The sequence below is a fragment of the Hibiscus syriacus genome, unplaced genomic scaffold, assembly GCF_006381635.1.
Source record: "Hibiscus syriacus cultivar Baekdansim isolate YM2019G1 unplaced genomic scaffold, ASM638163v2 tig00110670_pilon, whole genome shotgun sequence".
NCBI lineage: Eukaryota > Viridiplantae > Streptophyta > Magnoliopsida > Malvales > Malvaceae > Hibiscus > Hibiscus syriacus.
The window spans coordinates 188,672-213,475 of NW_024062818.1; the positions used below are offsets into that span (position 1 = coordinate 188,672).

Consider the following 24,804-nt stretch of genomic DNA (forward strand, 5'->3'; position numbering starts at 1 on the left):
TCTCATGCATCCCCGACTAAACGTTACACTGGAAATGAGAAGAAAGAAGCGAAAAAGGAAATTCGAGATCGAAAATGAATTTGAGGTTTCAAATGAAATTGAGGATCGTGTTGCAAGTTTTAAAAGTTGGGGACCTAAATGCAAGCGTCTGAAAAGTTTAGTGACCATATTGCAAACGTACTAATGGCAATGTAACGGCGTCAAACGACCGGTTACGTCGAGAACCATATTACAAACGGACTAAATGTTAGAGGACTGTATTGCAAGTTTTACCGATTTTATTAAAAAATAATAAAACCATTAACAGCTTTCATTAACTGTATATTAAGGCTATCGAGACTTTCCCTATTGTAGTACTATTGCTCAAATCACTGAATTTTTTGATGTTATACTAACACTTTTTATTGATTGCCGTTTGGACCCTTTTTATAATATTTTTTTTCTTCTTTTTTTTTTCTTGGACTCTGGATTTTGGAATTGGTCTCACTTTGTAATTAGAATTTAGGTTATTGGTTCGTTTAAATAGATAAAATAAAAGGTGAGACCTTTGAATTTTATTTATACTTGAATTCCAATTGGAAGTATTCAACCTTTTTAGGCTTAAAGGATCTGGATATTTTGTGATATTATTATACCACGTGTCATGGTTTGACGTCTTTAAGATTTTATCATGCAGGCTGTTGATTTTGAGTTTATATTAAACTATTCCTCGCTCCCTTCAGAACAATTTTGAGATTATGTTTCTGCTGTTCTTGGTAGTAATATTAGTTGTGAAGCATGCAATGCTCAATGTCTTGTAAGGTTGATGTATCTTTTGTTCCCTTGTTATTCGCAGAGAAGGTGATGCAATGATGCAGTCTGTTGAACATTCGGCTTCAGGTAATTTTGAAATTTGTTCACTTTATGCTGCCAATATGCCATGTCTGTTTTTCTCTTTTAATTGGCCTCGTCAATGATGTCCTACTAAGATTCCAACGGCAAAGGAATCTAAGAAAGTGGAAAGGGCTTGGGGGATTTTACCTGGTTCTGATGTCTACCATGCCTCAAGTGATGCTACCCTTTTTTCTAGCTCGTTACCTGTTCTTCCACATGAAAAGTGTAAGTATCAGCAGTTGTTTAAAGTCTAACAACTGTATTAAGGAAAGACTGACCTGAGTTTTACTGCATGCAGTGAACTTAAATGATACAGATAATAGTTATCAATCCGTTGATGATGTCGCTCTGATCTAAATAACCTACATCATGATGGGGAGGGCAGTGATCCACTTGGGAACATTGAAGCTCATGAACATGGAAACTTGCTTGATGATGAGAATGAGCTTTTAGCAGGCATAATGGATGATTTTGACTTAAGTGGGTTGCCTAATTCGGTGGACGATTTAGAGGAATATGATCTTTTTGGTAGTGGTGGAGGTATGGAATTGGAAACTGATCCACAAGAGAGCCTGACCATTGGTATGTCAAAAGTGAGTTTTTCTGATGCTGTTGTTGGAAACGGCATGCCCCATCATGGCCTTCCAAATGGTGTTGGAACTATAGCTGGGGAACATCCTTCAAGGACATTATTTGTTCGGAATATAAATAGCAATGTTGAAGATTCAGAACTGAGAGCCCTTTTTGATGTAGCAGGGGAACATCCATATGGAGAACATCCTTCAAGGACATTATTTGTTTGGAATATAAATAGCAATGTTGAGGATTCAGAACTGAGAGCCCTTTTTGAGGTAATTAATTCTTAAAATCCTTTCTGATGTCATTCCTTGTCACCTTCTGAGGGCTTCTGTGTTAAAGGCATTCTGCTTTTGGAAATACTTTCGTTATTTTCTCTCTTACATGTATGCACTGTTTGAAATTTTAATACATTGCTACTAGAAGCAGTATTGAGGTTTTAGATGCTGGATTCGCCTAGTCAATCTGATTTGAAACTTTCCTGTTATTCAAGTTAAAAGTAGTGCATGGGGCAATTTAAAGTTGCAACTATATTCTCCCTCAATTTTGGAAAGGAACTTTGAATTGTTAGGCTATGGTTATCGATGCAAACCAGTATTGCTTAGCTTTCTGATGCTTTTCGAGAAGTACAGGCCACTTCCTATCTTTTCTGATCCAGCTGCTTCATTTCCCCCTTTTTGCAGCAATATGGTGATATTAGAACTCTGTATACAGCATGCAAACATCAAGGCTTTGTGATGATATCCTATTATGACATTCGTGCTGCTCGAACAGCTATGCGTGCATTACAGAACAAGCCACTAAGACGGAGAAAACTTGACATTCACTTCTCAATTCCTAAGGTTTAGAGCATTCTTATTCCCAAATAATTTGTTTTGCCATGGTGTTGTTTCTATTAACGTGTTTCCCTTATATTTACCCCCCAACCTATACTACACTAGGATAATCCATCAGAGAAAGATGTTAATCAAGGAACCTTAGTAGTCTTTAATTTGGATCCCTCAGTTTCAAATAAAGATCTTTGTCAAATATTTGGGGTTTACGGTGAGGTTAAAGAGATGACGTCTTTTTTCCCTTTTTTCAAATTGTTTCCTTGCTTCAAACATGAGATTGTGTGTTCAGCATTTCTGAAGTAGTCTTTTCATTACGTAAAACCAGATAAGGGAAACGCCGTACAAGCGGCACCATAAGTTCATTGAATTCTATGATGTTAGAGCTGCGGAACAAGCTCTGAAGTCACTCAATAGAAGTGATATAGCTGGTAAAAGTACTAAGCTTGAGCCTAGTTGCCCTGGAGGACCTCGTTGGAAGTGCGTATATCTAAAACCTGATTCTTCTATTAGTATTAATGTATAAAATTGTCTTTACTTGATATATCTTTCCCTCAGAAAAAGAAGTTCTTTCCTCATGAGTTTTGGCATTATGATAGCATTGGGCTATGCCTTTTTTTGAATGTGACCTGATAATGTTTTTCAATTTGCTCTTGTACTAGGGCATGAAAGCTAATCAATTTCTGCCTGTGCTTGCAGTTTTCCGGTAGCTCTCACTTTTAATAAGTATGCATATGCATTGATATTAACTGGAAATGGTAAATTAGTGTAGATTGTGTACACAAGCGATGAGAACTACTGCAGTTGTATCCTTGTGGGAACGTAGTTAGATGTATCCTTTATCAAACTTTATTAAACTTTTTCTATTTTTTCTTTTTAATTTTGTTGAAACGTTTCTTCATTCTGTGTTTACCATCTGTTAGAATAAGTTTGTTTGAGTTCTTGCTTTGCTGTTTTTTGGAAATATATAATAGGAAATTTTCACTGGTCATCTTTTTCAACTTGTAGCTTGATGTTGCATCTGAATCAAGAGCTTGAACAAGATGAATCTTGGAGTTTCAGACATCAAGTTGGTTCCCCAATAACCAATTCTCCTCCTGGTAGGGCTGTTTGAGCTACATTATGTCATAGTGTGCATATGGCTTGCTTGTCTAGTATATATTTTGTAAACCGAGTATGTTGCAATTTTCCTGACAGGTAGCTGGGCACAGTTTAACAGTCCCATAGAGCGTAGTCCAATGCATTCTCTTAGTAAGTCCCTATCTGGCCTAGCTTCTATCCTGCATCCTCAAGTCAAACTCAATGAAAATTGCACCAATTGGAAAGGACCAAGCAAGGGGTAGTCTTGTAGAGCATGCTGGTACAAATTCAACCCATGGAACTGGGTTTCAACTTTCCCACTCTTTGCTAGAGTCAAAGTTGAGCCAATACCATGGAACCATACCTACTTTCAGCCCGTCAAATGGTTTTAGGATGGAAAGAATGTCCGGACCACAGTTTCTTTGGGGAAATACAAATTCATTTACAGATCACACAAACTCTTCAGTCTGGCCAACCTCATCTATGGAACGTCCATTTCCATCTAATGGAAATGGCCATGGCTTTCCATACTCCGGTCAGCAAGGATCTTTCTCAGGCTCATGCCAAAACCTCCACCACAATCACATTGGTTCTGCTCCCTCTGGTGTTCCTCTGGAAAGGCACTTTGGTTTCTTCCCAGAATCATAAGATACTTCATTCATGAGTCCTGCTACATTTGGAGGCGTGGGTGTAGGCCAAAATGATGGAGGTTTTATGGTTAATATGGGTTCTCATTCTGCAATGAATTCAGGTATTGGCATTCCTCGGAATGCATCTGAGAATGGTTCGTCAAGTATGAGAATGATGTCTTCACCTAGGTTGAGTCCTGTATTCTTAGGCAATGGCCTTTACCCAGGACTGCTGCCCAACAGTATGGAGGGGATGGCCGAGTTTGGCCGGAGAAGACGGGTTGAAAATAGCCGGAACCAGTTGGATAACAAAATGCAGTTTCAGCTGGACTTGGATAAAATTATTAGTCGAGAAGATACTCGAACAACTCTGATGATAAAAAATATTCATAATAAGTCAGTCCATCCTCTATAATCTTCTGGTTTATGAATATTGAATATGTGTCGATATGTTTGAAGTTTTGATGCCTTTACCTGACAATTTCTATTTCATTATGATCCTCGGATAAAACCTCAGAGATGTTGCTAGCTGCCATTGATGAAAGCCACCAGGGTACTTATGATTTTCTCTATTTGCCCATAGATTTTAAGGTAATTTCTGTGGGATTCTAATTTGCAGTTTGGACCATTTATTTTTTAAGTTCAGTTGCAACTGATGGATATTCTCTTTTATGATGCAGAATAAGTGCAATGTGGGCTATGCCTTTATCAATATGCTGTCTCCTTCTCACATTATACCGTTTTATGAGGTTACATTTTTTTCACTTAATATATTTTCAACTTTTATGCCTTAGATACTTAGGTGCATTCAGGATGGTTGGATTTAACCCTTTTTAAGAAAACTTGTGCATGCTATTAAGTCGGGCAAGCTTGTTCGTGATGCCTTGGAATGTTTTCTTTGGATTGATTTATGATAACTACCTTATGCAGGCATTTAATAATGGAAAGAAGTGGGAGAAGTTTAATAGTGAGAAAGTTGCTTCTTTGGCATATGCTAGAATCCAGGGAAAAGCAGCTCTTGTTGCCCACTTCCAGAATTCAAGCTTGATGAATGAAGATAAGCGCTGCCGCCCCATTCTCATTCACTCTGGGGGGCCTGATGGTGATGTGATACGAACCAGCCTACTTCTTCTCTTCTTAACGTCCTCACCATGGTGGCGTGAGGGAGTATTCTCAATCCCTTTTATTTGTCTTTTCCTTAGTCTACGATTCACAAAGCTACATCATATTACATATATATTAATCTATGCTTTAAACATTATATTATATGATTTATATTTCGTAATATATATAGGCTATCTGATAACATATAATAAACTTATATTCATCATTAAATGAAGCATACTTAATATATATGTTATATGCATCACATCTTTACATTATATAAGTACTTAAATTATATTTTAATATAAGTTTTTTATTTCTTTTGTAGGAATCAATGTATACAGCAACTTGGGAGCTACATTTGAGCTTAACTAAGGACAAGGAGCTAGGAAAACTTACATAGGATTACTCGGGAGATCATGAAGAACAAATGGTGAAAAGTTGTATATTGCCAACCGTTGCCAAGTGAGCTCATAGCTGGATTGAGCTAAAGATTTGAGCTACAAAAAGACTTCAATTCAGCTTGGGACTTGAATAGACATCATCTATGGCCAAGGGACATCATTTCTATGAAAAGTCACTTTTTTTTCAAATTGTGCCTTTTCACGAATAGGTGCCTTTTCGGGTCGTGCCTTTTCACTATGAGCTACCAAATGAACCAACATGTTAAGAAACATCAACGGCCAGCTCATCATCAACTCACTCACCTTACAACATACATTTCCATGAAGAGGTGCCATCCAAGCATCATGTCCTTTCATGAAAGTTGCTGCCATGGAAGGTCACCATTGAAGGGAGGCGTGCATTGGTTATGTTATTTCAACCAAAAGATGCTTAAATCATGAAGAGGCACGAGGAGCACCAAGGATACTATTCGGCCAAGCATGAAGAGACATCTAGAGTGGACGACAATGTGAACAAGCACCTCATGATTCATCAAAAGTGGGCGGCAACATGAACCATCACCTATGTAATCATTCAAAGCATTGTAACTCCTTGAAAAGTCATCTAGCCTTGCTGAAACACTATGTAGCTATTCGGCCAAACCCTTTGCTAGCCTATAAATAGGCTTTGGCATTTCATTTGTAACACAACCCTTTTGATAATATAAATCTTGTGAGATTATTCTCTCTTCATCTTCTTTTTAGAACTATATCGATTAAGCAAGCTTTAAAGTTTTTGGCGTCAATCCCTTCCATTGATACTTTGAGTTCCTAATTTCCATAACTAGTGGGTTCAAGTCCTTTCATACCATCCCTTATTTAAGTTTATAAAGAACAGGGTTAAACTTCTTATAGTTTTGCTTCCTCTTTGGCTTATTTAAGATACTACTTAAACCATCACCATATTCCATCACCTTCACGTCTAAATCATCACTATTCCATTCCATCATTGAATTATCCTTCATTCATCAACAAGGTATACGTCCAGAAACATCATTTGGAGGTTGAATTCATCATCACTTGAAGGATACTTCTTCAACACTTCCGCAACCTACCTTTGATAACATTTCTTTCCATTTCATTTCTTATCAATTTCCATTTCTTTCATTTCTTATTTCCAATTAATCATTTCTTCCTTTATATTGTGCAGATTACTTATCAATTCAAAGTGTAACATTTAGTGTCTCTCCTAGATCGGGAAACAACAAGGCTACCAACTTATCCATCATTGAAGAAGCTTGGATAGCCTTACATCAAGTGGTATCAGAGTTAAGTCGGATTGCCAATCAAGTGTTGCAACAAAAGAAAAAGAAAAAGAAAAGACTCCTACATCAAATTTGGAGTGCAAAAAGAAATAAAAGAAGCAAAAGAAAAGTGAAGCAAAGTTGCAAAATACACTCAAAGAGAAGCACATTACAATCTGCCCAACATCAAACTTGAAGGAGGTATCCTTGTTGTTTCTTGTGAAGGAATATAGTAAGTGTTGCAACTTGAGTTATAAGTTATCTTCATTTTCTCATTATTTCGTTTCATTTTCTTTCATCTTTTCTTTTTTATTACCTTATCTCTTTTAACCATTTTATCCTACCTTTACCATATTCTATACCCTAACCATTTTTATAGCCGACGCAACAAACAAAGAAACTTGCTTAATCTTGAGTTAGTTCTCTAAAGGACCCACAAGAGAGAATTGAGCGGTAAAAGGCAAACGAGACGGTGAGATCAGTAGGGGGATCAGAAAAAGCCAAGAACATATCCCCGAGTGCAAACACGAGTGTGAGTGGAGTGAAGTCCTAATTTTCTTTGGAGAGACCAAGTGAGGCTTTTTGAGCGTGCTGGTAAGGTTTTAATTTTTTTGTGAACTTCCATCTTTCCAAACATTAGAGGATGAACAACAAAGAACAAACACATTTCACACTCGTTGCCATGTAAATGGTAAAGTTTGTCTTATAACTATTGATGGAGGAAGTTGTACAAACATTGTAAGCACATACATGGTCAAGAAGTTGGGACTTACAACGTTCAAACATCCCAGCCCATATGTTTTGCAAGGATTAAATGAAGATGAAGAGTTAGAAGTCATAGAGCAAGTACTTGTGCCCTTTTCAGTTGGGAGATATAAAGATGAAGTCTTGTGTGATGTTGCTTTCATAAATTCAGGCCATCTTCTTTTCGGTCGACCTTGGCAATTCAACAGATGAGCAATCCATGATGGGTTTACAAACATATATTCTATCACCCATAATGGTAAGAAAATCATCTTGACTCCATTATCTCCTAGCCGAGTGAATGAAGATCAAACGAATTTGAAAATGAGATTTGAAGAAATGAAAAAGCAAATTAAAGACAATGCAACTGAAGGAGAACGTTTGGAGGAAAATTCAAATGAAGAAAAGCTTGAGCGTTGAAGGAAAATTCAAATAAAGAAGAGCTTTTTGAAGTTGAACAAAAAAGAGTGGATGCAGAAGACGTTGGACTTGAAAATGAGAGAGTTGAAAATGATGAATTTGGAGATAAAGAGGAGAATGAAGAACATATTTTAACTAACCTTACTATTTCATCTATTTTTCTATTGTTTTGCAGGATAATCCAAGAGACATATCACTTCGAGTTGATGATTCAAGAAACATATCTTTTGAAAAACCAATAGGTGTGACCTTTGGTGATCCACGAGACATGTCCTTTGACGTTCCAATAGATATGCCACTTGATGTTCAAAAAGATGTGTCACTTGAAGTGCTAAAAGTTATGATCATTGCAGCTCCAAGCTCATTACAACTATTGAAGAGAATTCCACAACCAATGGAGTTTACCATCATCAAGCAACCAACTCTCATTAAACATCCACCTTGGTTTGATATTTCCATTCATTTTGTTTATAATTTCTCATATTCTAACTTTGATTTAATTTGCAGGAATTCAATTCATATATATGGTATTATCCTACCAAATGTTGATGTCAAGATCCTTTTTCGTTGTGAGATTCATTTATGCATTGAACTCAAGCATTTGAAGAGATTTCAAAAGTTACGACTCTTCACAAACCATCATGATGATTCAAGGAGTAGAGATGAAGAGTTACATTTTTTTAAAGAACATGTTATGTCGGGTGAAGGAGAAACAAGATCCATCACTAAAAGACATATTGCAAGTGTCTATTCAAACAAAGGCTTGATTCGAGAAGGCCTTCTGACAATAAGAAAGATTGGAGACGAATTTTCATTTCTTGTTTTACAGGATACACCAAAGGACGTGACCTTACCAAATGATGAAATTGTTATACCAAGAGATGTGTTGATTCAAAACAATACAATTATTGATGTTTTAAGAGACGTGAACAAGGAGAGTATTTTCATCAAAGGAAACCAAGTAAGTGAACCATTCCCATCTTTTCAGGTTAAGTATGAGAAATTTCCAAAGGATGTGTCTTTTGAGAAAGGTTCTTTAGAAATGGTACCTATTGGCATGCAATCATATATATCCAATGAAAGACCCATAACTAAAGAATTTTCTGAAAGAACCCCTCCAAAGGGACGTAAAAGAAGACATCAACTCTTGGGAAGAAGTTTGTGAGTTTGGAAGGCAAGGAATGAAGAACAAGGATGTACTACTAGACCCTTTCGATTTGGGGACAAATCGCTTCAAAGAATGGAGGGATGATGTGATACAGACCAACCTATTTCTTCTCTTCTTAACGTCCTCACCATGGTGGCGTGAGGGAGTCTTCTCAATCCCTTTTATTTGTCTTTTCCTTAGTCTACGATTCACAAAGCTACATCATATTACATATATATTAATCTATGCTTTAAACATTATATTATATGATTTATATTTCGTAATATATATAGCTTATCTTATAACATATAATAAACTTATATTCATCATTAAATGAAGCATACTTAATATATATGTTATATGCATCACATCTTTACATTATATAAGTACTTAAGTTATATTTTAATATAAGCTTTTTATTTCTTTTGTAGGAATCAATGTATACAGCAACTTGGGAGCTACATTTGAGCTTAACTAAGGACAAGGAGCTAGGAAAACTTATATAGGATTACTCGGGAGATCATGAAGAACAAATGGTGAAAAGTTGTCCGTTGCCAACCGTTGCCAAGTGAGGCCATAGCTGGATTGAGTTAAATATTTGAGCTACAAAAAGACTTCAATTCAGCTTGGGACTTGAATAGACATCATCTATGGCCAAGGGACATCAATTCTGTGAAAAGTCATTTTTTCTCAAATCGTGTCTTTTCACGAATAGGTGCATTTTCAGGTCGTGCCTTTTCACTATGAGCTACCAAATGAACCAACATTGTTAAGAAGCATCAACGACCAGCTCATCATCATCTCACTCACCTTACAATATACCTTTCCATAAAGAGGTGCCATCCAAGCATCATGTCCTTTCATGAAAGTTGATGCCATGGAAGGTCACCATTGAAGGGAGACGTGCATTGGTGATGTTATTTTAACCAAAAGATGCTTAAATCATGAAGAGGTACAAAGAACACCAATGTAACATCCTCAATACCGAGTTAGTGACCAAATTGTAATATTTTAGGATTTGGTGATTAAAATGGAATAGTTGAAAATTTTAATGATTTATTTGGAAATATTACCTTAAAGATGCTTGTAATTATAAAAGGTATTAAAGGGCAAAAGGGTCATTTGACCAAGAAATGAATTAAAAATGGAATATGGTAAGGATTTATACACGTGTGAAAGGAGAGATTTCTCCAGAGCTTTCTTCTTTCTTCTTCTTCTTCTTCTTCCTTTCCTCCCGTGTTTCCATAGCAAAGGTAAGTTTTTTGATTAGTTGATTATTTGTTGATTTTAAGTATGGGTTTTGATCATTAGATGATAACTAAGTTTAAGGAAAGTGTAGACACCCATTTTATTAAAAGATAGAACTAGCAAGAGTTCATCTCCTAAGAGGACTCTTCCACCACCATATCTTTTAAAGCAACAATCACACCAACAAACGTGCAACAACCGAGCAAGGAGTCTAGTTGCATTAGGATTCTATTGTTAATAGGATTCTAAAAATAGTTAGTTTTTTTCACTATAAATACATGTAATCCTCCCCATTTGTAACACACGGATTTACATACAAATATAGAGGAAAGCACGGAAAATACAAAGGCAAAGCTATTGTAAACGATTCGAAAAGGAAATAAAATGTAGCATTTTTTTTACATTGATTCTTTCATTTCTCGCATGTGCATGTTATTTTTCTTGAGATTTGGTTTGAATAACCCAAAGCGTGGGTTGCGCCGATGACCAAAAAGGGGTGAGGTTTCGAAGTTTCGAACCTAGATATACTCCCGAGGCATGTTCATTTTTTTAAAGTATTTAATATTCCCCCTAAGTCAATCTTAATATTTAATTTACCTTGAAATTTACCCTTTAATTTTACTTTTATATTAATTTCGTCCCCTATATATATTTTTTTAATTATATTTTTTTATTTATTTACTATATTCCTCTTTTTTTTATTTATATTATATTATTTTTATTATATATATCTTATATCATTATATATATATATATATGTATAGATGTATTAATTTTTCTCCATTTACTATGTATATATATTTTTTCTTAATATTATATTTTATACGTTTTTATATATATATTTTTTTAATATTCTATTTTTGTTTTTATTTATTTATATATATATATTTTTACTTTATTTTATTTTTTTCTATTATTTTTTTCTTAATATCATGTATATCTTTATTTTTTATTTGTTTTAATTAGTATTATATATTTATTATTTTTATTTGTTTTAGTAAATACTACTTTATATGTACACATAATTTTTATTCCTTTTTAATTCCTTTTACTTTTTTTTATTTTTTTACTCCATTAATTTTTTCCCTTTATCTGTGTCTTTATTTTTTAACATTTTATTCATTTTGTTTATTTTTATTATTTTATTATTATTTTTTACGTATTTTGTTATTTTCTATTTTTTCTTGTTTTATTTATTATTCTCACGTTTGCACACTTGCTATCCTAATTCGATTTTATACTCCGCTACGAATCTAACGTTTTTATCGTTTAAGGGTATTCAAATCAATCAATTGTAAGTAATTTGAATCGGGCCTGTTAAATTTTAATTTTAATTTCGAATTTCGCAACTAAGACAACCGGCAAATTAATTGGTACCGAAATGGCGGTTCAAGGGTGCTAATCCTTCTTTGACCGTAACCGACTCCCGAACCCGACACATTTATGGTAAAAACGCAGATCAGGTAAGATGGTGTCCGACCCACCTAAATTCGTTTTAAAATGGTCGATGGCTACTCCAATCCACATTTTTCAAGTCGAAGCCCAATTCCGGGGCCCAACCGAAAGACGGTTACGACAGCTTGGCAACTCCGCTGGGGACGGTAAGTGAGTCAGGCCGAAATTAATTTTCGGTTTTCTTTTTTTAGAGAAAATTATAAGTTTAAATTTTAATTTATTTATTCGACTCCAATTATTTATCTTTGATTATTTGTTTTCAAGTAAATAGTTGTACTAACCATTTTTTAATGATTTCATCCCTTAAAGATTTTTCGTCTAAGGCTCTATACCCGAGCTCTGAACCCTATTTAAGTGAGGGTAAAAGCGATGCCCTCGTGTGAATTTATTCACCGTGCGGGCATAAGGAAATGTTTCCTCTCGAGTTTAACTTAGTCCACATAAGCTTGTAATAGGCTTAGGACTGAGGGTCTGGCAAGCCCAAGGGGGCACCATCAAAGAGAACTTGGGTACCGTTTTTTAGAACCTAAACTGGGAGACTTTGAAGGAGTTAGAGCCCACCCCAAAACCTCATTTCAAACCCTAGGATGTCGGAATTATTTCCTGCTTTACTTTTTGTTCAAAGCATGTGAACTAGAAATTTATGCGGTTAGGACTTATTCAAAATCAACTTGTGGGATAGAGATCATGTCCGGGTAGGAATAATAAGCATATGGGGTAGATATCATGTGGGGTAAGACTTTTATTTTCATGATTGTTTTTTTCACCTCACTAACCTTTTTCATTTTTGTTCTCTTTTATTTTGTTTTCATCATTTGCATCATTTAAAAGAGGTATTGATCCACCAAAAACATGTTTGTTAAAATATAAATCATTTGCATTAATGGACAAAGGGGTTGTAATACAAGAGATGAAAAATACAGGGGTCCGACTATGGTCAGAAAAGACTCAGAAAGAAAAAGAGGACAATTTGCAAGACAACTATGTATCACATTCGATCAAGAAGATATGGTGCCCACAATCAAGTACATCAAAAGTAAACTTTTCAAAAATGGGTTGACAAAGGTGGCAGGGGCAAGACAAGAAAAAGGTTACTGACCTTGAGAGTTCATTCAAAGACAACAAGAACAAGATGGCAAGTCACTGTCGACAAATTCAAGAAACAAGCAAATGAACTTCAGATAATCCCTTTGATGGAGGATTTCAATGGAATTTCCGATTCAGCAAAGGATGAAAGCCAGAGATGCAGTCATTCGACAATTTTTGGGAACCAGTACAAAAAACAACTCAACATTTTCACGGTTCATCCAGAGAGGCCGAAGTGGTTCAACAGGTTATTTAACCAGTGAAAGACGAAGGCAAATGACTAGTCAACCTGTTTCGGGTCTAGAGGATTTAGTCCAGATGACCTTTAAATATGTTTATTGTCTCTTAAAAGATAAAACACTTTTTTCCCAATAAAGGTTATTTACAATAACATACATGTTTTTGGATCAATGCCTCGAACATTTCATGCATTTTTACATTTTGCATCTACATTTCATTTTTAAGCATTTTCATAAACATGAAATTTCTTCATGGAGAATTCGATGAAGTGGTTTTAACCACATGACACCACATGGAAACAAGATTGTAACATCAAAACAAAAAATTGAAATCAGTATAGTGGGAGCCCGATCAGTTGGTTATATGACTAAGCTTGCCAGGATGATCTGAGAAAAGAGTCCACATATCCTGAGGGCTACGATGTTGAAGCTATTTGCAATTGCCACATAGGATGCTCCAAATATTCCTCTGAGAACTATAAGGCGCTGAAGCGCAAGATCCAAAACCTGATGGATTCATGGGCATGGACAGCCGAAGAAAAGGGAATTGCATATACCATTTGCACCTAGAGGATTGTTTTGTTTGAACATGTCTTTGATCTTTTGATTAATATTTTAAACGATTGAATTTATGCTACTTTCTAAGGTGGAGCAATTGAACAAATTTTAATCTTTAGTTCTTCGAATATAAAATGAATTAAGGATTCTTTTAATTCTTCAAGAATTATGGATTTTTGACACATGACAAGGTTAGACCTTTCTTATCCTATCTCAAACCCCAAAATAAAATACATTGATTCTTTACCCAAAATAACTCATGGTCATTACCAAAAAGACCAAGTTTTGACGTTACCACCCCTTTGAAACTTTTTCATACCGTACCTTTCTTTGAGTCGATAAAGTCACACCATTGTCTTTTTAGACTCAAAATTGACATTTTTATGCCATCAAAACCCAAGGCATTGAGTTGTTCATTTGAACATGAGCATTCTTCTAAGACACAACTCGGGGCATCTTGCAAGGAGCTTGAACATTAAGACATGTTGGGAGCAAGAAGCAAAAAGAAAAATTCATTCGAAATAATTCTATCATGCATTAATTACACTGTTTTCATGCGAATAAAATTAATCCTGAAAATCTATCCCCCTGGGGATACAACTTCTGCGAGGACTTCCATGTATGAAATGATGAACGACTTTCTTTATTCATCCCTTCACAACAGGAGAAAATATATATCCCTTTTGTCCTCTTTTGAGCCTATAGTATTTTTCTTCTGATTCAACCCTAACCAAGGATCACCCTCCACACTGGGGGCAAGGTGGAGAAAATCTGCTCGCATGAGTGAAGACATTGATTTAGATGAGATACTGAAAGGTGAACCAAATGCCAAGTGCGAAGATTCAATCAGAACAAAAAGAGAAAAAAAGCAAAGAGAAAATAAAAAGAGAAAAAACAAAGGAAAATTGAAGAAAAAAGAAAACAATATGCATATGCAAAGATTCTCTCGATTCAAATGACGTATCAAGATTCAAACTATGAGATTGATCAAATCACTGAACCACTTCACTCGAAGATCATAGATCATCAAATGAGATTGATCAAGCACAATCATTTCTGAATCACTGAATCACTCACTCGAAGATCATAGAGCATCAAGAGAGAGACACATACGAGAAGATTCAAATTGAGCAATATATGATTGAAGACATCAGAATGATTTGATCCTTGGTTCAATCACCCTTAAACACTTGTTTGGGTCTTTTATCCCTTTCTTTCATAACCATAAACCATGACCTACGTTACGTTCCTTAAAAGTCCCTTCTAATCATACATGAAGTTCTGAACAGAAGAGATTATCTTCAGATTTCATCCCGCTCATCAGGATTAATCTTTATTTGCAAAAAACAGTGTAATTAATGCATGATAGAGAAAAAATAACAAAGGGGGTTCAAGATGTAAATTACGGATGACGTCTTGAAACCAAATGAGGATTCGAGTTAAAAACCTGAAAAGGCAGCTCGAATACGAAAATTGGGCAGTTGAGGCGATTACACAAATTCCTTGATAAGGCATCACACAATCCGAGCATGACCATGAAAGTTGGGAGCGGAGAACACTTCCAATAGAGGAGCATACAAGGTACCCCATCAAACCTTTGAGCATTAAATAACAAAAAAATGCCAAACCTTTGATCAAACACAATAACCTGAGACTTTTTTAACCATTTCCCAAAAATAACTTTGATCTTAACACGTGTCAAATAGCTATAATTTATTGAAGGATTAACATTGTAATTAATTCTTTGATATACAATGAACTCTAGTTTTATGATTCGTCTCAATTGTAAAACCGTGAAAGGGGCAATATTTTCAAAACTTCTGATTAAACATTTTTCGAAACTCTTTTAATTGATATTTTCAGAACTTTGAAAATAAAATAGAAACATTTTTTCAAACAAGACAATCTCTCTAGAGTGGATCTTGGTAAATGACAAGTGGCTCTCAGACAGTAATCTCATACTTATAATTAATGTTGAAGCAAGAAATGAGGAACAATAGGGGCACTTTTAATGTTGGGGTATTTTTGGAGATTCAACATTGAATATTGGGGCATCTCCGGGGATTCAAAATCCTGATGCGAACGATCAGATCTTCCGAAGGCTTTTCTTCCACATGTAGGAACCAGCAAGCAAAAAATGAGATTCTGTCCAAGGAATAAAACAAGAACTCATTCATTATGTATACATTTTAGAGCATCATATTTATCATTTTTTTTCACATACATAAGTTTTGCAGCTTTAGAGTCAAGTTTCAACTTCAAGGCGAAAGATACTTGATTCAAAAGAGTTTGTAAAAATCGATGGTGGTTGCTTAACTCAGCAGCAATAAGTCACACTTCAACTAACTTGACAGATTGAAAGATCGACATTCATCTTCAGATTCAACATTTCCAATATAAATTTTGTCTCGCTTGAGACAGTCTCATTTAATGCAGATGATTATCTCACTTGAGATTGCTTTTCTTAAAACAGACTTTGTCTCACTTGAGATTGTTTCACTCAAAAGAAGGCATTTCATTTCACTCAAGACTGTTTTTAAAAAGAAGATTTTATCTCGCTTGAGATAGTTTCCCTTAAAACAAAATATTGTCTCCCTTGAGACAGTTTCTCTTGAAACATAAATATTGAAAACATTTCCCTTGAAACGAATTTTGTCTCTCTTGAGATAGTTTCCCTTGAAATGAAATTTTGTATCCCTTGAGACAGTTTCTCTTGAAACATAAACATTGAAAACATTTCCCTTGAAATAAATTTTGTCTCTCTTGAGACAGTTTCCCTTGAAACAAATTATTTGAATATGTTTTATTTGAAACAAATTTGTCTCCCTTGAGACAGTTTCTTTTGGAACTAAGTTTTATCTCTCTTGAGACAGTTTCTCTTGAAACAATTTTCGTCTCTCTTGAGACAGTTTCCCTTGAAACAAAATCTTTGAATTTATTTCCCCTAAAATAAATTTTGTCTCCCTTGAGACAGTTTCTCTTGAAACACAAAATCTTCAAATTTATTTCCCTTAAAACAAAATTTTGTTTCCCTTGAGACCGTTTTCATGAAACAACAGATATCTTTGAGATCGTTTCCCTTGAAAGGAATTCTATATCTTTCGAGACAACTTCTCTTGAAGCATCATCTGAACCGTTACACTCAGCTCAGACACATACTTGAGATGGTCGAGAAGCATTTCTCAAATCAAAAATAGAATTTGTACATCAGATTTGAACATTTGAAGAATTCAAGATCAGGGATCAGAACTTGAAGATTCAAGAATCAAGATTCTAGACAGGCAACCGGAGATCGAGATTTCTCTCCAGAGCCCCAAGAGAACATATGTTGCATATGCATTTTAGGCACACATAAGAGCATTGCATCCATAGCATCATATATATGCATAAATTTTTCAGGTTTTAGCCAATTTCAACTTCGCGGCGAAGGATATTGAACTCAAAGCGACACAATTTGCTCAAGAGTAGATTTCAACTTCACGATGAAGGATATCTAACTCGAAGCCAAACTTCACAATAAATGGGTCATCCACGGTTTTAACTTCATGGCGAAGGGAATCGTGTCCACCCGTAACATATAATACTTGGATTTCAACTTCATGACGAATGATATTCAAGTCAAGGCTCAACTTCACGACGAAGGGGCCATCTGCGATTTCAACTCCATGACGGAGGATATCGTACCCGCACATCCACAATTTCAATTCCACGACGGAAGATATCGTGCCACTCGAGACAACACAATTTCAACTTCACAACGAATGGATGGTTGGTTGTCAACAAACAATTTCCCAGTTTCAGAACCAATTTCAACTTCACAGCGAAGGATATTGGATTCGAGACAACACAAGTTCAACTTCTCAACGAAGGGACGACTGGCTATCAACAAACAACTTCCCAATTTCATAGTTAATTTCAACTTCACAGCGAAAGATATTGGACTCAAGACAACACAAGCTCGACCTCACAACGAAGGGGCGGCTGACTGTCAACAAATAACTTCCCAATTTCAGGGCCAATTTCAACTTCCCAGCGAAGGATATTGGACCCAAGATAACACAAGCTCAACTTCACGACGAAGGGGAGGCTGATTGTCAATAAAATTTCATTCAGAGTCAATTTCAACTTCACAACGAAAGATATTAGACTCGAGACAGCACAAGCTCAACTTCACAATGAAGGGGCGGCTAACTATCAACAAACAATTTTCAGAGCCAATTTCAACTTCACGACGAAGGATATTGGACTTGGAACAATACTACCTACTTGGATTTCAACTTCACGATGAAGGATATTCAATTACCAGGCTCAACTTCACGACGAATGTGCCACTCACGGTTTCAACTTCACGACGAAGGGAATCGTGCACACAAGCAACATCCATCTCTAGATTGGATTTCAACTTCATGACGAAAGATATCCAATTTAAAGAAGGGTTATCTGTCAACAAAGACCTTCGAGTTCGACTACGCTCAGCTCCAAGACACATAATTTACAGCATATCTCAAGGCAAGAAGGGTTATCGATCATCAAAGACATTCGAGTTCTATTACATTCAACTCAGAGGTAAATCAAATTTACAGCATAGCTCAAGGCAAGAAGGGTTATCTGTCAACGAAAATTGTCGAGTTCGATTTCATTCAGCTCGATGACACCTCAATCATACTATTGTCTAACTGCAATCGAGGTTTTCAAGCCGAGAAGAATATATGGGTTAGCCGTGCCTTAGCAGCAAGAAGCCTATTTGATGTTTGCATTCTAAGCAGGTACATCGATGCACTCTCAAATAATTAAACGTCGAATGCAATTAATGCATCGATGCATAAGGAGTGCATCGATGCACCTGCTTAGAATGCAAACATCAAATAGGATTTATGCACCAATGCATAGATAGTGCATCGATGCACCTGTCAAGGGATACGTCGATACATGGTGTAGTGCATCGATGCATGCTTCCATTAAAAGATGAAAATGGCTTTCGTTTAGCCTATGAAGTGATAGCTTAGAATATATCAATTAGTATATTGATATGTATCAATGTATTATTATTATGTAGATATAGAATGAAAGCTTGTTCCGGATCAATTGAAGAATTAGAATCAAATCAAAGCAAGCAAGGCTAAGGTGAGTGCAATTTCATTGTACTTATGTTATAGAATAAACATTGGCTTGCGATGAGCCAGTGACGGAGTTACTATGTTAATAAGTAACTCGTCAAATGTTATTTGATCTATGAATTCTATGTATGCGTGAGTATATGTGACATGATTTATATGATTCATATGATATATGATACTGAACTACATGATTATATGAGAATATTGTATCAGTGGAATGATAGGTTTGACATGTTATTTTGTGTGATACGTGTTTACATGATCACAATACATGAGTTATATGAAATAGAAAGTATATGTGATACGTGAAAGTGAATCATATGTTTACATGAAAAGTCACATGAATTACATGAAAGTAAACTATGTGACTATATGCACATGTGATTTGTGACAAAAGAAAAGTAATATGTAATCATGTAACACCCCCAACCCGTACCCGACCCGGATACGAGTCCGAGGTGTCACATTGACTTTTCAAACTTTGACTCTTGACAAAATTCAAAGAAAATTTAAAACTTTCCTTAGAGTAAAAGCAGTTTAGTTACATAATTTGACCACAATAACCAAAATCAATCAGAGCATATTTAGCTCAATCAATTAGTACATGCCAACTATATTCAAAATAACAAAAATCATTTAACTCATCTATTTTCTGATCTGAAATCTTGTAAGGGAGATGCTGACCTGTATTGCTCCTCACAGCTTCCATATTCACTTTCTGTAACCTGCGTGTGAAACACTCACACGCTAAGTCGATGACTTAGTGAGGCATAAAGAAAACACATCTAATGGAATTCATACCCACTAATCATGCATGACTGTTTTATGCTATCAAATTATACAACTCATTTACATATACATCAACATATATTCATGTATATTATGTAACAGATATCATAACCCCTATCACACATATATCATATCATGCACACATCATATCACAAATCATATACATATATCACATACATTGTTCTCATATCACCAAGACATATATGCACTTCTACCATGTCACGAGAAATACACATATCATTATATCAAATTATGTTCTCTTTTCAAAGCCCATGTATACATGTGAGAACTATAGATATGTGAGTCTATAGAGGTTGTGCACTATGTTGTCACCACAGCTCGTATAATTGCACCGAAGTGCCACGTAGAATTACACCGGAGTGCCGCGTAGAATTGCACCGTAGTGCCATATAATAATGTCCATAAGGACTACATATCATTACTTAAGAATCATATACATATACTAGGGATCAAGTATGTGTCTCACCAGACTTCACACATGTTCCAAAGAATACATATATGTCCCGAAGGACCACATATCATTCCTTAAGAATCATATACATATGCCAAGGATCAAGTATGTGTCTCACCAGACATCACACATGTTCCAAAGAATACATATATGTCCCGAAGGACCACATATCATTCCTTAAGAATCATATACATATACCAAGGATCAAGTATGTGTCTCACCAGACTTCACACATGTTCCAAAGAATATATATATATGTCCCGAAGGACCGCGTAGACCCTCAACTCTTGGCATGCCAACTATACCCCTAGCTCTCAAGACACATAACATGGGCATTTTCTTTTATACTTATAATTTCACATAACACATAGTTCAATTACTCATAGAACATTTTCATATGAGTCACATTTACATGTCACATAGCTTATATACTTTCTCACGTAGTTACATAGATCCATATCATATAACATATATCCCAAAGTGCACATAATCACATATATCATATCATATAGCTTAGATCATTTCTCAGATATTCATATAAACATACATATCATATCTTGTTCACATATGATCATATATGCTTCATATAACACATAGAAACACCTAGAACACTTTCTCATAGCTTATATCAATTTTCAGAGTCCTTTCATATTAGCTGATGACATATATCATATAGATATATAATAACGGATATCATATTATCTACCTTATGCTCCATTTCTTTGTATTCCCTTAGATTATAAATTATGTCGTATTTCTAAACATATATCATTTAATAGTATTTTTATTTAGGTACTAATTTAATCTCTTTACTTAATTCAATTTCATATATTCATTATAATCTTTTCATATAGCTCCATTATACTAATTCTCATAATAAATCATACCACTATGTACTTGTCCAACTCATGTTTCCATTATGCATATACTGTTACCCATATTTACCTAGTTCATATCACTTCTTATAAACTCACTTTCATCATATTTTCCTATTATTACATATTTTATCCCATAACCATGTATCCACATAGTCTTATATTTCATTATCATATTACATATATTTGTTCTCCTATGACTCTCAATAAACATCTATTTCTATTTCCCTACATCTCTCGACTTATCTTCTATATTCCTATAATTTCATAACTTATTTTATATCATTTTCCCTTTTCACTCACATAAACCATCTATTTATTTAGTTCAATTTCTCATGACTTCCACAATACTCTTTAATAAAACTTTGTATCTCTTCACTTTAATACATAAACCATAGTTTCCTTTAATTTATCAATCTTCTCTATATAACTTATGTATCCTTATTTATGCCCTCGAATTCATACTATTCTCTTAGAGTCTCCTAACATTTCTCGTATAATCACTTATACCATATCATATGACTTATACTTGATTATCTTATTCTCTCATGTTCATTTCATTTCTTATGACTCTATCATATAACTTATTCCATGTTCTTCCATTATTACATAATAAAGTCTTACATAAATCATATAGTATATACAAAGCATATCATTATCTTTAGTGATGCATACATACAATCAATGTAATACATATAATCACATATAGTTATAACCAACACATAATCATGTCTATGACTTCATGCATATTACTCTAGGAAATAGACTCATCGCAAGTCTTATTTCCATTAAATACTACATGTCACTAATATGCACTCACCTTGGCCTCACTAGTCAATTCCAATCTCTTATCTTTCCCTTGGTCGATCTTACTTGCCAAATGTTCCGGAATTGCTTTACGCGCAGAATCTACATAAATGTACATTTTGAGGCAATCATTAGATACCTACACCTTGTAATTAGATACTAGCAACTTAAACAAACTTATTAAACCAATATTCACATTTTTCCTTTAGGGGGAATCGGTTCCCTCCTGTGGGGGTATCGGTTCCCCCTTGACATTCTGTAAATTCTGGTTCGCTTGAGGGGGTATCGGTTCCCCTTGAATGGGTACCGATTCCCCTTGCCCAGAAATCACATTTTTGAGCTCGAAATTCACTTCATTTCAGCTTAAACCTTCATATTTTACTTCCTTTAATATTCCTAACTTCCATACACATATTTAAACTCATTTATATTCCATAATCACTTCTTTAAACCCAAAATTCCATCATTTACATGGCATTCAAGAATCACACTAAATTTTCAATGTGTTCTAATTCCAATTCTAACACTTCATACTTCTTAATTAGATTGATGACAAGTCAAATTCATCCATAAAACTTTAACAATCATACCATATCAAAATTTCATCTTAAAACTCATATTACAAATTCCTTTTTAATTCCTTTATCTTATTGTTTAAATCCCATATAAGTTTTCCTTAAGCTTATTTAATAACCAAAGAATCAAAACTAAGCTTAAAACTCAAGAATTAACCAACTGAAATTAAACTTACCTTTGCCATGGAGCTTACGGGAAGAGAGGAGGAAGGAGATGACCCAGCTCCAGAACTTTCTTTTCTTCTCACCCTTTCAACGTTTTTATCACCTTAAAAGGAAGATAAAAATCTTTCTGGTCAAATGACCATTTTACCCTTAATTTCCTTTAATAATTACTAAATAACCTTCAACATATATTTCCAATAATCATTAAATTATTTCATTCTTCTACGTTAGTCACCAAATTCTGAAACTTTTCAATTTAGTCACTAACCCGGTATTGCGGATGTTACAAATCATAAGAGCAATGAAAGTGTATAAGTGAAAATGCCCATGTTATGTATATTGAGAGCTATAGGTATAGTTGGCATGCCAAGAGTCGAGGGTTTACCTATGTTCTAAGGAACATATGGATAGTTTACCTAGGTTCTTCGGGACCTATGGACAGTTACCGAGGATCTTTATGACCTCTGGATAGTTACCAAGGATCTTTATGACCTCTGGATAGGTCCTTCGGGATATTTATATGAGCTGTGGTGAAAGCATAATGGTGCACAACCTCAATAGACTCACGTATCTACAGTTCTCGCATGTGTACTATTAGCTAATAAAGAGATAATATTAATAAACTGGATATGATGATATGTTTGTTTCCTTGTAAAATGTTATGGGTGATATATAATGGTACAAATGGTAATTATAAGATTATATGAAAAAGGAATCAATAATAGTGATAAGAATAAAGATGATATAGTTGCTTGTGTGTATTTGATTTACGATAGGATATATGTTTTACATGACATGATATATATATGTTGTATGGTATACGTGAGTACATGTTAAGGTATATGTGAATGAGTATAATTGATTGACATAATGAGATAATAACAAATCTATAAGATATATGATAAGGATATAAAATATCATAGGAGTAGGAGATAAGAGATATGAATGATAATGACATATATGTATGTATGTACTTGTTACATGTAAAAGTATATGAGTTGTGTGAGATGATGGTAATAATTGTTTATATATGATTACTAGTTAAAGTCACATTATATGTTTATTGCCTCACTAAGTCTGTGACTTAGCGTGTAAGTGATTTACATGTAGGTACCAAGAATCGGGAAGAACAGAAATAGGAGTGGCAAGAACAACAGCACTGCTAGAATATCAGATCAGAAGTAACGGATAAAGTATGTCTTTTGTCGTGTATAGTGTTGGCATGTAAGAAAAGTGTTAGTTACAAATGCTCTGATCAGTTTTGTCTTGTTTTGGTTAACTCGTGTACAGTAACAATGTTATTTTAATAAAGTTTTTAAATTTCCTTGGTTTTCGTCAAGAGTTAAAGTTTCAAAAGTCAATGTGACACCTCGGACTCGTATCCGGGTCAGGTACGGGTTGAGGATGTTACAACCAAGGAGACTATTCGGCCAAGCATGAGGAGACACCTAGAGTAGACGACAATGTGAACAAGCACCTCATGATTCATCAAAAGGGGGTGGCAACATGAACCAGCACCTATGTAACCATTCAAAGCATTGTAACTCCTTGAAAAGTCATCTAGCCTTGCCGAAACACCATGTAGCTATTCGACCAAACCCTTTACTAGCCTATAAATAGACTTTGGCATTTCATTTGTAACACAACCCTTTTGATAATATAAATCTTGTAAAGATTATTCTCTCTTCAAGTTCTTTTTAGAACTATATCGATTAAGCAAGCTTCTAAAGTTTGTGGCCGTCAATCCCTTCCATTGATACTTCGAGTTCCTAGTTTCCATAACTAGTGGGTTCAAGTCCTTTCATACCATCCTTTATTTAAGTTTATAAAGAACGGGGTTAAACTTCTTATAGTTTTGCTTCCTCTTTGGCTTACTTAAGATACTACTTAAACCATCACCATATTCCATCACCTTCACGCCTAAATCATCACCATTCCATTCCCATCATTGAATTATCCTTCATTCATCAACAAGGCATACGTCTAGCAACATCATTTGGAGGCCGAATTCATCATCGCTTGAAGGATACTTCTTCAACACTTCCGCAACCTACCTTTGATAACATTTCTTTTCATTTCATTTCTTATCAATTTTCATTTCTTTCATTTCTTTTATTTCTTCCTTTATATTGTGCAGATTACTTATCAATTCAAAGTGTAGCATTTGGTGTCTCTCCTAGATCGGGAAACAACAAGGCTACCAACTTCTCCATCATTGAAGAAGCTTGGATAGCCTTACATCAGATGGTGGTGATCAGGTAGCATTACTATAAGTTCCTAAGTACTTCCATAACTGATTTAATTCCACCATTTTTTTAATCCAAGTAT

General features: G+C 34.9%; 1 pseudogene; it reads left to right on the top strand.

Moving 5' to 3' along the window:
* The first annotated feature begins 439 nt into the window (after positions 1 to 439).
* On the top strand, positions 440 to 24,804 carry LOC120137416 (annotated as a pseudogene).